The sequence below is a fragment of the Hyperolius riggenbachi genome, chromosome 12, assembly GCF_040937935.1.
Source record: "Hyperolius riggenbachi isolate aHypRig1 chromosome 12, aHypRig1.pri, whole genome shotgun sequence".
NCBI classification, from domain to species: Eukaryota; Metazoa; Chordata; class Amphibia; order Anura; family Hyperoliidae; genus Hyperolius; species Hyperolius riggenbachi.
Window position 1 is genome coordinate 24603879 of NC_090657.1, and position 15166 is coordinate 24619044.

The 15166-nt window shown below is 43.4% G+C and overlaps 1 protein-coding gene and 1 long non-coding RNA gene across 10 annotated transcripts in view; one reads left to right on the forward strand and one right to left on the reverse strand.

Annotated features, from left to right (window-relative positions):
* Positions 1-15166, forward strand: part of TANC2 (tetratricopeptide repeat, ankyrin repeat and coiled-coil containing 2) — an 897702-nt gene that overhangs the window by 521067 nt on the left and 361469 nt on the right. Inside the window, exon 1 of one of the 9 annotated variants that reach the window (XM_068263010.1) lies at positions 11108-11224. The exons of the other annotated variants lie outside the window; for them this stretch is intronic. The gene's annotated coding sequence lies outside the window, so the exon portion shown is untranslated. Of the gene's footprint in view, positions 1-11107; positions 11225-15166 lie in introns of those variants that run through there. 9 annotated transcript variants of the gene reach the window in all.
* LOC137541614 (uncharacterized) lies at positions 393-11294 on the reverse strand. Its single transcript, XR_011025231.1, has 3 exons — positions 11093-11294; positions 9141-9199; positions 393-683 (listed from the first exon to the last, which is right to left on the reverse strand). It is a non-coding gene; the product is annotated as an uncharacterized lncRNA (long non-coding RNA).

Consider the following 15166-nt stretch of genomic DNA (forward strand, 5'->3'; position numbering starts at 1 on the left):
AGACCTGGCAGTATGGTGGGAATTGTGTGTCCCTTCCCCTCTCCATGGAGCATTATTAGTTGTCTGGCTTGGAGCCAAACACTCTGTACAGTGATTGCTCAAAAAGTTCCCCCCCCCCAATGTCTAATGTCACAAGTGTGTACCAAGCTTTAGTCATACCATTAGGTGCATGTTTTTATGCCTCATACTTTGCTTGTGTTGCCACAGGCTTGCCTGCTTGATGGAATTCAGTGTGCTGTTGTTCCTGGTTCATTTCATATCGCTGTTTGCAGACCAATTAGTGCTTTATTTTTTCAGTATTTGAACGCCCTGCTGAAAATCACATTAGGCCTCTATTAATGAGGAGAAATGCTTTTTTTTAATGAATGAAAGAAAGCTCATTTATACGTGGTAAACTGATTGAAAGGGAGCTTGCTCTGCATATCATTAATTATTATTGGACAGTATGATTTTGTGGCGAGGCGACCTTGGGTTGTGAAATAATGCTAATTAAATGTGTTGACTTTTTTTTTTTTCCTCTGAGCTGAATCAGGTAAGGCAGAGAGGCTCACGTTTCATCAGGAAGATGCCTGCAAACAAAATGACTTGGACAAAATAGCCTTTAAAGGATCCACTTCACAGTGCCTCATGCTGAGCTATAGGCTGCCCCATAGATCTGCTTTTCTTGTCTGGCCCAGTTTGTCCTGTGAAGATAATGCAAATTTAATGAGGAAGGGAGAGAAAAGGATGAGCGGATATGCCAAGGCGGGAATGGGGGACACGAGGTTATGTGAGGATTTCAGGAGGTAAGATTAAAAGGCAGCCAATTGTTAGAAGAGCCAGCATTCATGAAAAAGAGCAACCGAAATCGAGTAATAGCATCAAGGCTCACAGAGGCAATCTAGCTTTCATGTTAGTCGACTGCAAAAAGCATTAAGGTTTATTAAAGAACAGATGTAAAATTTAGAGCATAATGTTTCCTCCAGTGTTTGCAGTCAGCCCATTTTTAGCCACTTAAGCATTAAGTGTGTGCAAAACAACTGAACTCGCTACTAAATGGGCACGCAGGAAGGTGCTTACCTGTAGCTGCTTTTGGGATCTGACTTGTATATTTGCAAGATAAGCTTGTATCAGGAAATAAAGCCTGAGTGCAAAATAATGCTTTTTCCCTACTTGATAGCAACAATTTATAGTCTGCAATGCAGTTAGGTTCAGAAGTACTATCCCTTTTCTCATGAACAGGCTATTGTTAAAGCCTAGCACAATTATTGTATATACTAGAGTATAAGTCTAGAAATGTAGGTCTGATTCAATTCATAAAAGTATAGGGGGTCCACGTCTACACATGTCACAGGCAACACTGAGCACACTGAGTAATGTGTGTCATAATAGTGACATTCCCATGTGCAGCAATTTACCTGTGGTGAGTGATACACAGTGGAAAGGAAATGCCAAGATAGCACAGATCTGAAAGTCCTGGCCACAACAATTATCAAGGAGTCTCCTCCTCCCTCCACCCCTCTGCCTCTGAAATCAATGGCTAGTAACCTCCTCCTGCCCAGACTGAGCTCCCATAAGCCCTTGCTACAGGGCCAAGACACAAAAGGAGCTGTGGGCGAGGCTTGTTTAGTTTATAGGGAATTAGAGTATTAAAACAAAATAAAAAAAAAGTATTTGGCTTGAGGAATGTCCTATAAACTATATGAAAGGAACACAATTATGCAATGAGTAAAAGTATATCTCGGATCCACTTTAATTCTATTGTTTTGTTACCTTATCTATGTAACCTAGATAAGGTAAAAACAGATGAAAACAGGTGAACAAGCTTTGTGGTCATGCCCAATGAGAGATTCCTGCCAGGCAGTATTTGGTTGTCATCGGCTTAAAAGAAAAAGTGAATTCAATAATATCTCTGAGAAACACACAAAAGGTGTTAAAGAGAACCAGAGATGAAGCACCCTCATGTATTTTATTACATTTATAAGTGGGAACATGACAGTAAACACCTACCCTGCTTTTAGTTTCATTGTTATCTGCTTAATTAGTCTATTAGCAACTGTGATAAGAATCCACCGACTATTCAGTCGAGGTTTGACCTGGAATCATTATAGCTGAGTCACTCTTCTGTGGAGTTTTTTCAAGCCCAAGCCTCCCCCCTCCTGGCTTAGATCTTCTGCTTTGCATACTGAGAGCTGTGATGACTGGGAGGGGCTGCTGCTCCTGAGAGAGAAGCTCTGTGGCTGTAATATGATCCCTGTGTGCTCTGTGTGCACTAGATACTCATAGGAATGAAACTGCAGTTATTATCAGTGACACTTCCTACAGGCAGTACATCATACCAAAATGAAAGCACACAGATGAAAGGCTGCATAAGCCTAGATAGCAGCATAGTTTCATATAGCCTAGACAGCACATCCAGAACAACTCATATAACCCGGAAGGAGAAGGGATATGAGCCGGCGGCCATATTGGATATTTCCTGGAGCAATAATGGATAAAAAACACTAAAAAAGCACACCAGAGCGGCAAAATTATCAGGTAGAGCATTTATTCTTTACAAGCTATCGACTGATATGTTTATTTTGTGTGAAACGTTCATCTCTGGTTCCCTTTAAGTTGAAACTGTAATCATTTTTTTTTTTTTTACTTTCGGAATGTGTTCTCTCAAATTTATGCAGATCTGAACTCTGTTCCAGAATTAGCTGGTACCTTATGGTGCCAGCTGTGTATTGCAGCCTTCTGCGTGATTTTCTCTGACTTTAGTTCCTTGCAATTAGGCTAAGGTGATTGTGATTCTGCCTTTAGCTTAGAAAACCTGGGGTTTTATTGTGATTGTAGGGATCAGGTATTTTATTAAGTCGCTTTATCCCTTTGAGGTACGTTGCTCTACTAATCTGCAGTTCATTAACAGACAAGCTGAAACGTGTGTTCATGATGCAGAGATGATGTCATCCAATTGTGGCAGCTGATGTCTCATTTACTTATTGTTTACTTTCAAGCTGGAGTATTCTGGGCAGAGATCGCAAGATAAATCAGAGCTGAGAACATGACCTCAGTTTACACAGGACTGTGTTATTGATGCCTTGGCTTTGAACACTGCACAGAGTTTGCTACTGATGGCACCAGGCCATCCATTCTTAGAGCCTCATCCGGCTTCCAGTGACAGTGTGCGGCCGGTTGGGATGATTTTCATGCTCCTTGGCTGGGAACGATGTCCCTGGCTTCATCCAGCCCCTGCTAAGTCCAGCTGAATCTGAAATAGCTCTCTGTGTTCCATTCTGGAAAGAGCGTACTATTTAAATAGAATGTGGCTTCTTTATTGCAGGAACTCTGGAGTCAGTTATGGTTACACACAGGCTGGATTACTGCCTTGTGCTGACTCAAGTTTTATTGGGTAACGAGGATTAAGCATTTGAATTTGGGTCTCAGGATTTCTGTTGCCTTTGTTTGTTCTGTAAATTAAGTCTCCTATTTTCAAAAGAAGTCAACTTCACAGCCTCATTACTCCCGGTGCTTATGTCTAAAATCTCAGCAGTATCCACAAAATAATCCAAAATACGAATCATTGACAGATTTGTGAGGCTGAAAGATATGTAAGAAATAAATTGTATGAAGTGCCGGTATATAGTTTTCCACTTGACTTGCCCAAAAGATAGATCCCCCTCTTATTGAGATCTGATCGGTCCTCCTTTTGTCCCAGTCATAGTCCATATTTTTACAAAAGAAGTTCAACATTCATATCTTTCAAATACAGTGGTCTATTTGTGGGTGAAGAAAAGGCTGCCTCTAGCTAAAAAGAAACCAGTCTACAAGCAGTCTGTGGTCGCGTGATCTTATTTTCTATGCTGCAGAGCTTAGATCCCAGTTAAGGTTCCCACACACTAATTGAGTTACCATGGTAGATTCAATCTCTCTGTATTTGAGATCTGTGTCCCAACATGGTTGCGCTACTGTAATTTCGGTTGATTTCTGTTTGAAATCTATTGAAGTTTATTGATGGCTTCGGACAAAAGAACTCGTTTGAAAGGTGGAAGGGCGATAGTAGCAGCTATAGATTCGATGGATGGCTAACAGACACCTTACACAACTGAATACGCAAATGATCCCTTTTCGCCCTTGTAAGCAAGGCAAGCATCGGTAATAATGTACAGGCTTGACTGTTGGCACACGTGTTCATAGAGTACATTCAACAAATTGTTCTTCCTCCACCCCCCCCCCCCCCCCCCTTATTATTTAGTGTTTATATAGCACCAACCTTTTCCGCAGCGCTGTACAGAGTATATAGTCTTGTCCCTTAAAGTGAACCCGGGATAAACATAAACGAAGAAAAATAATTGGATCTGTCCTCCTCCTAATGTTAGGTGCACACAATGAGATTTTCTGGCAGATTTGATCTCAGATCGTTATTTTCCAATTTTTTATCGATTTTCCTTAGAAGTGAACAGAAAATCAGATCAGACATGTTGGAAATAATTGATCTGACAGTAAATCTGCTTAAAAACACTTTTGTAAACAAGAATTATGGATGAATTCTCCCTCACAGATAGCAGTTCACATACAGTTTATTGCACATCTTTTTGTTTTTAGAAGGTAGTGACCTTTTCCACTATCTGTAGTGAAAAGTTTTGTATGTCATTGTATCTGTTTACTGCTTCACCTCGCTGTGTCCATCTAGTGTAAGCACATTCCTCTATCATTAGTTTAGAGACAAGATACCCCTGTAAGGTATTGAGCAGCCACAGCAAAGCAGTTCAAAAGAAAGTAAAAGGGAAACCCATCTGCATGCATGCCAGTAAGGGCTCAAAGCAAACCTTCATTTTGAGGCAGGACCGTTAACGTTTTTTCCCCGTACACAGAGCTTCTTTGTCGCTCTCTGATCTTTGATGAAGGCTCTTCTGTAGCTGAAACATGTTAGTAGCCGTACTTGTTGTTTCCGGAAGAGTTGCTGGTCTATACTGGTGTGCATGCAGAGGTTTCCCATGTACAAAGTGCCCTATTGCTTACAGCTCTGCCCATAAAACAAACCGCTCATTCTGCAGCTCTGTCCTGCAAGGTGTCCACTAGCAAAACAACGTTATTTAGGCACATAGAACATGACAGAGATGAAATCTGGTGGAGAACGTTTTGTTCTGGTTTGTGTTAGTTATTAAAAATGGAAATAAAAAATACAGTAATGGATCAGGTGAAGATTTATAAACCTTTTGACTGCCGTTGGTGACATGATCGTTGACAAGACTTTACCAGTCACTGTCCAGTCATTGTGGAATTGTATTTTATGAAGGCTAAGAACTAAATCAAACTTATGCCAGCTTTATCCTCCATAACCTTGTTTAACGTATGTGAATAGTTGCCAGAATGTGAGGGGATGAGCAAGCATGAACTGCAGCCGACCTTAAAGTGAACCCTAGGTAGCCCATAAAAACATTAGATCCTTCCATAGGTAGAGGGAAGCCTCTGGATAGTCCCATCTCCTCCTCCACCCCACCATTGCCACGCTTGGACCCTTTAAACATATTCCGCTAGAGCTTGCCAGTTATGTTTTTGTGACTGGGCTCCCTGCCATGTAGCACTGGCGCCCTTACGCAGGTGTCCACGAGAGGCTCCATACTACTTGTGCAGGCATGGATAAATCACATAGGTAGAGAGAGTGCATGAAGGGAAGTGTGGACGCAAACTAAAAACGAGTCTTGGCCAACGGTGGTGGGCTTGAGGGAGGACTTAGAAAGCCTTTGGAGGATCCAGAGGTTCTCCTCCTGTTAACTTTTTTTTGTGGACTGCCTTGGGTTTGCTTTAACCTCAACGCCAGTAACAGTTAGTTCATCAGCGTTAACGTGAAACCTCCCAATCCCTCCAACTCATAGGTAAATTTATACGCTGGGGGAACAGCGCCAAGGATTTTGTCGTGTTCATCACTCGTCCCGATATCGCTCGCGGTTACCCCCATGCACCCACTCCACCACAACAGCACATTGCAGCATGTCCAAACAATACATGCAACCAATTTCAGCCCGAAATTGGTCATATCGTCAAATGCTTGCTCTTGAAGGCACCGGTTTTTATCCAATTTGCTAATTATCGAATAGGATGGTTGATTGGCCTCCGAGTCAAGAGTTGTACGGGCACCTTTTATAGCAGGTTCAGAGATGAGCACCAAAATTGATTAGAAGGATGAAAGAGCTCACTAACTAGGAAAGGTTAGGTAAGTTAGGCTTGTTTAGTCTGGAGAAAAGAAGCCTTAAGCCCTGTTCACACTGTTTAGCCGATGTCAATCCCTTTTCTGCAACCAAGCAGACTATCATTTGGCAACTTTCGGCAGTGCTTCCTGTCATTAGTCATCCCACAGGAGGACACCGAACCGCCACACACAGCCAAACCTGGATGCTGCAGGTAGCGTCCCGGAAGACATAAGACGGGATCTACCATGGCAATTATGTGAAATAACCACTTCCATTCATATGAATGAAAGCTGTGGTTTAAATGTGGAATATATTACCACAGGAAGTAGTTAGGTCAAATGCTATACCTTCATATAAGGGAGCCTTAAGCTGAATTCCCATCACAACACCTCGGAAAATGTATCGGGGGATACACGGCAACGAGAGCTGCAACGACCCCTATCCATCTTCCATGATTCCATGCCGTGGGAACAAACGAAGGGCACAAATGCACTTTTCAGAGACTACAGTAATTAGCGCAGGGGTCAATATGGATCAGAACCAACATCCACGATATGATCAGTCATGACAATTGTTCAAAATGTCGCGGGTAATCTGCCATTGAACATTTCATGAACTTTTGTTAAACTATGTTATGCGATATCACGCAAATGGTCATTTGTCGTTAAAGATTTGTCGTGAAAATCCTCTGGTGGTTATGAGTCTTTAGATGCTTTCCTTCGATTGAAGGATATCCATGGATTTGATTACTAGGTAATTTCCAGCAGTGTTGATCCAGGGATTCTAGCTGACTGCCATCTGAAGTCAGGAAGTATTTTTTTTTCCTTTTTAGGGCTTTTTGGCCCAAGCCATGTAAGGATTTTTTGCTTTCCTCTGGAACAACTGATATATGTCAGGGTACAGCTAGTGTCGTACCTTTTTTTTTCTGGTTGTACTCGATGGACGTCTTTTTTTCAACCCAACTAACTATGTAATTTTGGATGTGAACGCATGTGAATTTGGAAGAAGTCTATTGATTTCAATGGTCTGTAATTCCGCATCTGAATTTGCATTCAGGGAAATGGACAGGAACTCAGGCTAAGGCATTTGAAGCACAGGGTTGACTGGCTATAATTCTGATTCTTTTGATAAGTGAGATATTTCACACAAGTAATTTATTTCAGCTGTGTATTTAGCTGTTAGCTTGGAGTTGAGCTTTAAAGAAGATGTCTGGAACATTATATACAAGCCATGCCAGCTATGAATGACATCGCCGTCTGTATTTCATGAGATGTTAGCTGCTCGGCTCTGCTTGCCAATACATTAAGTGACGCTAGATAAATCACGGCTCTGTGGTCCGTATATCAACCACATTTAATGAATTCCAATGTGTCTAACGCTCTGCATTACAGTAGTATTAGTGTTTGTTGGCTTCCTGCACACACTGAAGATATCATTCACTGTCGGGAACATGACTAGTAAGAAATTAGCTCAGATGCGAATGGAAAGCTAAAGCAAAGCTTTGCCAGCAAACAAGCGGCATATATGCGTCATGACGTCGGGAAGAGAAAATCTGATATAAAGCTGTAAAGTGGATTTGAAGAATGACGTTTGTGCACAAGCTGAGGCAGAGGAGGATCGTAGAACAAAGGAGAAAAACAATGGCTGATCACTGGATCGTACTGGAAATGAATATTGTCCTGTGTGTGCGAGCTGTAGGTGCAACAGAAACAGACAGAGGGAAAAAGTAATGCTTTGCAGTGGCTGGATAGTGTACTGGTTAAGTGCTCTGCTTCCGACACAGGAGCACAAAGTGGATGGGGTGTGTGAGCACCCTGGAGCAAAAGATACAAGAGAAAGTGGGAGCCCAATGGTGCAGTATGTCAAAGTAACACAATGGGCTCTATTCTCAATGAGTTAACGCATGAGCTACATTAGGTAGTGATAAACACCGACCAAAATATCTCCATTTTGAAATTCACAATTTTTTTTTTTACCTCATGCGGTAAAAGTGAGGTAAAAGTGTAATTACCTCAAAATGTATCTCCAATTTGAGATTCTCAATTGAAAAGTTGGTGTTAATTAAGGATTTTTGTATCACCTACAAATGGTAGGTGATAATTATCACTTCTCTGCTTTTGGCCTTCAGGGTGGGCCTAATATGTGGAAAGAATTAAGCAAAAGGTCTACTCACACAGGTGGGTTGCTAGGGGCAACCGACCACTGGCAGCAGGTGGAGACAATGAACCCGACTCCACTCGTGTTGGTCGTCAGGACCTCGGCTGGTCACTCTCCTTGATAAAAAGAAGCACTAGGCTCGTGTAAAAACACAGTGGCTAATGCTTATACCCCTTCAATGGGTGACGTTGAGGGGTAGATTTAGCACATATAGGGGATAAAGAAGCACCCTGGTTGTATAAAATACGTTATAAACAACTAAGAAGAAAGTTAGGTGGCTTACCTCAGAGACAAAATTCTTAAACAAATAATTTTTAATAACAAAGCACAGGAAACGCGTTTCACGGGTCTGAGCCCGCTTCCTTAGGCCAATAAAAGTGCCGACAGTCTCTAGACCGCTAACTTAGGCAGCTTATTCAGTACGGAGACCTTGAGCAAGATTCCCTAACTGCTACTGCCTACTGAGCGCACCCTAGTGGCTGCAGTAGCAGTGTTCGCTAGGCGACAAGGAGACAAACTGCACTTTGAGTCTGCTAGGAGACAAGCGCAATATAAACGTTCTGTGTCTTGTCTGCAGCGCCCAAAACAAATGTATTGGTTATTTTTACTTTTTATGGCTTTTAGCATGTTAATGTTAGTAGATAGACTTCTCTTTGAACCTAACATTATTATTATTATTATTATTATTATTAGTGTGCATTTATATATTGCTGACGTCATCTGCAGTACTCTGACTGAATAAAAAAGTTACAAGCTATTTCTCAGAAGGGTTCATAATCAAATGCCACTGTTTTTTTTTTATTGGGGGGTTGCAATTAACTTACCAACCTGTTTTTGGAAGGAAGTCCTCTGAACATCGAGTCAGGAAGCATATTGGCTGGAATTCACTATAAGGAAAAAGGTGGTCAGTGAGATAAAAATAATTCCGGCCTCCATGCAGTTTGTATGCAGCTTATTACTGGGTTAGTCAGTTATTGTTATGCTGTTTTACAAAGCACCAACATATTCCATGCCACTGTGCAATGAGGCACACGAGGCACCCAATAATACGGACAACCAACGGTATACACAAAATTAAGACTTTGGTACATAATACAGAATTGGTATCTCTAGTTACTAATTACAGTTACAATTGTAACATGATGAACAAAATGTATAGCAAATGCCAAGACACATAAGGGGAGAGAGTCCTCGACCATGTGAGCTTACAATCAGTGTTCCCCAACCCTGTCCTCAAGGCCCACCTACAGTGCATGTTTTGTGGAAAGCCACACTGGTAAATAATCGGCTCTGCTGAGATACTAATTAGCTCACCTGTGCATGTTTGTGGTTTTCTGCAAAACATGCACTGTTGGTGGGCCTTGAGGACGGGGTTGGGGAACTGTGATCTAAATTAATGGGGAGGCAATGAGATGGGGTAGTATACAGTATGTATATATAGAGGCATTGTGTTTTTAGGTTATATTTAGTAAGCAGTACAGCTTGGCTAGAGGGTGAAGGGGAATGGTCTAAGCATATGCTTTTTGGAAAAAGTGAGTTTTGCGAGGGCACTTGAGGATTTCAATGGCTGGAGAGTGACGGATATGTTTTGCAAGGGGATTCCAGAGGAGGGGTGAGTTTCATGAGAAATCTTGTATCTGTAAATGCGAGGACGACGACAGATGGAGGTTGTGTACAAGGAGATTGTGGTTGGGGTGGTATCTGGAAACTAGTGAGGAGATGTACGGGGAGAGAGCTTGTGGAAAGCTTTGCAGGTTAGAGGTAAGAGTTGATGACATAATTCAAGCTTGCATTACAAACTATCACCATCATGCTGCCTTTTGTGTATGGTTACAATGCTGGGAATACACGGCTCGATTTTGCCGTTCTATTCCACGCCCAATTATTTTCCACGCACTATTCTGCAGGCGATTCTATTATTTTCCGCTTAATTCTTTTATCTTTTCCCATTGTCCTCCATGCAGAATCGAGCAGCGAGATGATCAGGCGGGAGATCGGGCATGTCGGAAATGATCTATCGAGCCATCTAAATGGCTCAGGATCGAGCCGTGTATTCCCAGCATAAGTGTCACTCGATTGTGAGCTCTTTTAGTAGCTCAGGTTTTATCATTGGTGCATCATATCTCCATGGTTATAAATAAAATATAAGCATGTGCCATTGTCTTCTGGTCTTCCCTCCCAAACCAACATTCTTTTTTTTTTTTTTTTCTACTTTTGTTCTTCTAAACTTGCCAAATAATGAATTAGTGTGGAAAAATATATTTGACCAATGTATGGTCAGGTGACATCTACTCTTTGTTTCCAGCACTTGTTTTATAGTAGCCTTACTACCCTCCTGAGGAATGTTTTTGTTTTTTCGTTTTTACATACAGTATGTATTTCTATGCAATGCCATTTCTGCTTTTTCTAAAATTCTATTCTTAGTTATTTTTTAAAACACAATCATATTAGTTACTGTAATGGTTTGTTATTGGCAAACAGTCATTATGAGTTCAGATAATCAAAATGTGCAGTGAAGCATCTGTGGAAATTATTTAAGAGTGATGCCAACTGTGCCACTCTGCCATGCCCATCAGTTCCGGCTGCGGCGCTTTCCTCTCCCCCCCCCCCCTGAAGGTGCATTCCCTGTTTTGTTATAGAGTTCCAGCTGCAGAGGAGGGGCTGAAGTTGATGGGTTAATGGAAAAACGAAAGTGTCTACACCTCCTCCTCGCCCCCCTCCGCCCCCCTGCGGAGGAGGCACACTGTGTGTCTGCAGCTGTAAGGCTGGTGCGTAGATACCTGTGCCTCTGCTTCTGTGAATACACTGCAGTATGAGGCTGGCAGCAAACATGCTGCTCGGCTTTTCTCCTCCTCCAACGTCCTTCAGGAAGCCAGCAGAATGGTGCAGTGCCACCGTCCTCTTCCACTGAGGTGAGTGTCCTCCTCTCTGCAGTTCGTGTTCCAGACCTGGACTTGTCCAGAGTTAAGCGTGTGCAAGATACTAAATATACCCTGCCTATATTGACCTCTGCAGAGCTGTCCAAAAGCTGACGCAGCAAAGCCTTTTTCATGCTGCCAGTAACTAATCTATTATTGCCAAGCATCCCCGTACCCTGGCGCAGGAGCTCGCATACATTTCTTTGTTGCCTGTGTTCATTCAAGTTGGGTGTCTGGGGAACTATTAATAAACCTTACCCTACTGACATTTATTTCCCAGGATACTTTCTAATCAGTTGCCAACTGCTCATCTAACATTAGAAGGCAGGCAACCTGTCATGCTTGTGATTTGTTAACTGATCCAATTCAGATACGTCACTGATCCTGCCCTGGATGGATTGACCTCTGCATCCAATAACGCTCTTCTCTGATGAGTTTAGTTATGAAGTTGTAGGCTAGGATCGTAAAAAATGACATGCAATAGAATTCCTTTTTACTGCAGGCTTCACCCAGCGTTCCAGCTTAAATTGTATGGCATTCTTTTGTTTCCTCTCCTGTGCTATGCTGTAAAGTGTGGACTCCGTGCACTGCAGGCTGATGTGTAGTCAGAATTTCTCTGCACTGTTTCCTGTCCTGAATCTTGCTGAATCACTGGTCCTCTCACAGTGCTGCTGGATTACCAGGCTGGAAACGAATCTCCCAGCTGTCTGCTGCTTCCCCTCTCAGCATGAAACGCCTGGCTCATTTGGGAGCTCGGCAAAACTGGAGAGGGTAGTGCTATGCCCACTAGTGCGTGATTATAGATAATATAGGTGCCAGGCCATGAAAATTGTGCCATTCTCTTGTGGTCGTGTCTTTCAGTTGGTTTTGTAAAGTTGACTACGAGATCTTAAATAAAATTGTATTTTGTGAGCTTGTTTGAATATTGATAAGGGTGCAGCATGTCTCTTCCCTGGGATATATTTCTTGGGACTATCACTGAGGCTTTATGCCCCCGACATGGCTGCCAACAGTTTTCCAGGGATGCTTCCCTTCTGTATTGGGAAGTCTGGCTACGGCTGCTTGTCTGGATGACCATAGTTTGCTATAATTTAGTGTGTTATGTTTTTGACAAATACATTTCTGTTTTTTTAAAGACCATTTTCCTCCCTTGGTATTAACTTGTAGGAACCAGCAGAAAATGAATGTTTAAATTCAGTCCCAGGTGTATCGTAGATAGGCAAATGCCTCACTTCGAAGTGATGGATGAGAAACATGCCTGTCCTTGAATGTACTGCTGATCTCCACTTCACAATGTGTTGAGTGTGTTCATCATGTTGTTAAGTACTTGTTTTACTAATCACAATGTTTTCTGATAATCTGAGTTATTTGTCATTGGAGCCAATGGTGGATATACACAGCCCAGTATTAATTTGTTGTATGGAGAACTAGGTATGGTTGTAACAAACAAACAAGGTGGGGTACACTGTACAGCTGTCCAATACTGAGATCCAGGGAGGTATCTCTAAAACCTCGCCAGCCTTACACTTGCAGACGCCATCTGGCCACCCTCAGGGAACTGTGTGGCCCAGCAAATCCAGAAACGAGTCCCGCCAAGTGGCTTCTGACTATACCCTGGAGTGGTCCAACGGCTGCCAGCCCTGCTAATCAAAGAGGCAGACAATAGTGATAAAGCAAGGTCTTCCAACCTGGCAGGTCATCTTCCCTTGAAATCTGACAAGCTCATCTGTCAGGGAATCCAGACTTCCGATTATCACATGACCTGATCAGCTTATACCCATATGGACCTTAACCTTAGAATTCATTCCTTTCTTGTACTTTCTGCTTTGTAAGCCTTTGGTAAATTTAAAGGAGTACTCCGAGGTTTTAATTGAATTGGGACTTGAATAGGAAAAACAGTTTATAGTGCTTAATTTTTTTTTTTCATTTTCTTTCAAATGTAATCAGCTGAAAACGGATATAATAGTAGTGAGTAGTAGTTACTCACCAGGCTAGTAACTTTAGGCATCTTTCAGTAGGAAGGCGCAGAGCCAGTTCCTCACCAGGCTGGTAACTTTAGGCATCTTTCAGTAGGAAGGCACAGAGCCAGTTCCTGACCAGGCTGGTAGCTTTAGGCATCGTTCAGTAGAAAGATGCAGAGCCAGTTCCTCACCAGGCTGGTAACTTTTGGCATCTTTCAGTAGGAAGGTGCAGAGCCAGTTCCTCACCAGGCTGGTTACTTTAGGCATCTTTCAGTAGGAAGTTGCAGGGCCAGTTCCTCACCAAGGTGGCAACTTTAGGCATCTTTCAGTAAGAAGGTGCAGAGCCAGTGCCTCACCAGGCTGGTAACTTTCAACATCTTTCAGTAGGAAGGTACAGAGCCAGTGCCTCACCAGGCTGGTAACTTTTGGCATCTTTCAGTAGGAAGGTGCAGGGCCAGTTCCTCACCAGGCTGGTTGCTTTAGGCATCTTTCAGTAGGAAGGTGCAGAGCCAGTGCCTCACCAGGCTGGTAACTTTCGACATCTTTCAGTAGGAAGGTACAGGGCCAGTTCCTCACCAGGCTGGTAACTTTCAGCATCTTTCAGTAGGAAGGTGCAGAGCCAGTGCTTCACCAGGGTGGTAACTTTCGGCATCTTTCAGTAGGAAGGTGCAGAGCCAGTTCCTCACCAGGCTGGTAACTTTTGACATCTTTCAGTAGGAAGGTGCAGAGCCAGTTCCTCACCAGGCTGGTAACTTTCGGCATCTTTCAGTAGGAAAGTACAGAGCCAGTTCCTCACCAGGCTGGTAACTTTCGACATCTTTCAGTAGGAAGGTGCAGAGCCAGTTCCTCACCAGGCTGGTAACTTTAGGCATCTTTCAGAAGGAAGGTGCAGAGCCAGTTCCTTACCAAGCTGGTAACTTTAGGCATCTTTCAGTAGGAAGGTGCAGAGCCAGTTCCTCACCAGGCTGGTAGCTTTAGGCATCTTTCAGTAGGAAAGCACAGAGCCAGTGCCTCACCAGGCTGGTAACTTTCGGCATCTTTCAGTAGGAAGGCGCAGAGCCAGTTCCTCACCAGGCTGGTAGCTTTAGGCATCTTTCAGTAGGAAGGTGCAGAGCCAGTTCCTCACCAGGCTGGTAGCTTTAGGCATCTTTCAGTAGGAAGGTGCAGAGCCAGTTCCTCACCAGGCTGGTAGCTTTAGGCATCTTTCAGTAGGAAGGCGCAGAGCCAGTGCCTCACCAGGCTGGTAGCTTTAGGCATCTTTCAGTAGGAAGGTGCAGAGCCAGTGCTTCACCAGGGTGGTAACTTTAGGCATCTTTCAGTAGGAAGGCGCAGAGCCAGTTCCTCACCAGGCTGGTAACTTTCAACATCTTTCAGTGGGAAGGTGCAGAGCCAGTGCCTCACCAGGCTGGTAGCTTTAGGCATCTTTCAGTAGGAAGGTGCAGAGCCAGTGCCTCACCAGGCTGGTAACTTTCGGCATCTTTCAGTAGGAAGGTGCAGAGCCTGTGCCTCACCAGGCTGGTAACTTTCGACATCTTTCAGTAGGAAGGTGCAGGGCCAATTCCTCACCAGGCTGGTAACTTTAGGCATCTTTCAGTAGGAAGGTGCAGAGCCAGTGCCTCACCAGGCTGGTAACATTCGACATCTTTCAGTAGGAAGGTGCAGAGCCAGTGCCTCACCAGGCTGGTAACTTTCGACATCTTTCAGTAGGAAGGTGCAGAGCCAGTGCCTCACCAGGCTGGTAACTTTCGGCATCTTTCAGTAGGAAGGTGCAGAGCCAGTGCCTCACCAGGGTGGCAACTTTAGGCATCTTTCAGTAGGAAGGTGCAGAGCCAGTGCCTCACCAGGCTGGTAACTTTCGGCATCTTTCAGTAGGAAGGTGCAGAGCCAGTGCCTCACCAGGGTGGCAACTTTCGACATCTTTCAGTAGGAAGGTGCAGAGCCAGTGCCTCACCAGGCTGGTAACTTTCGGCATCTT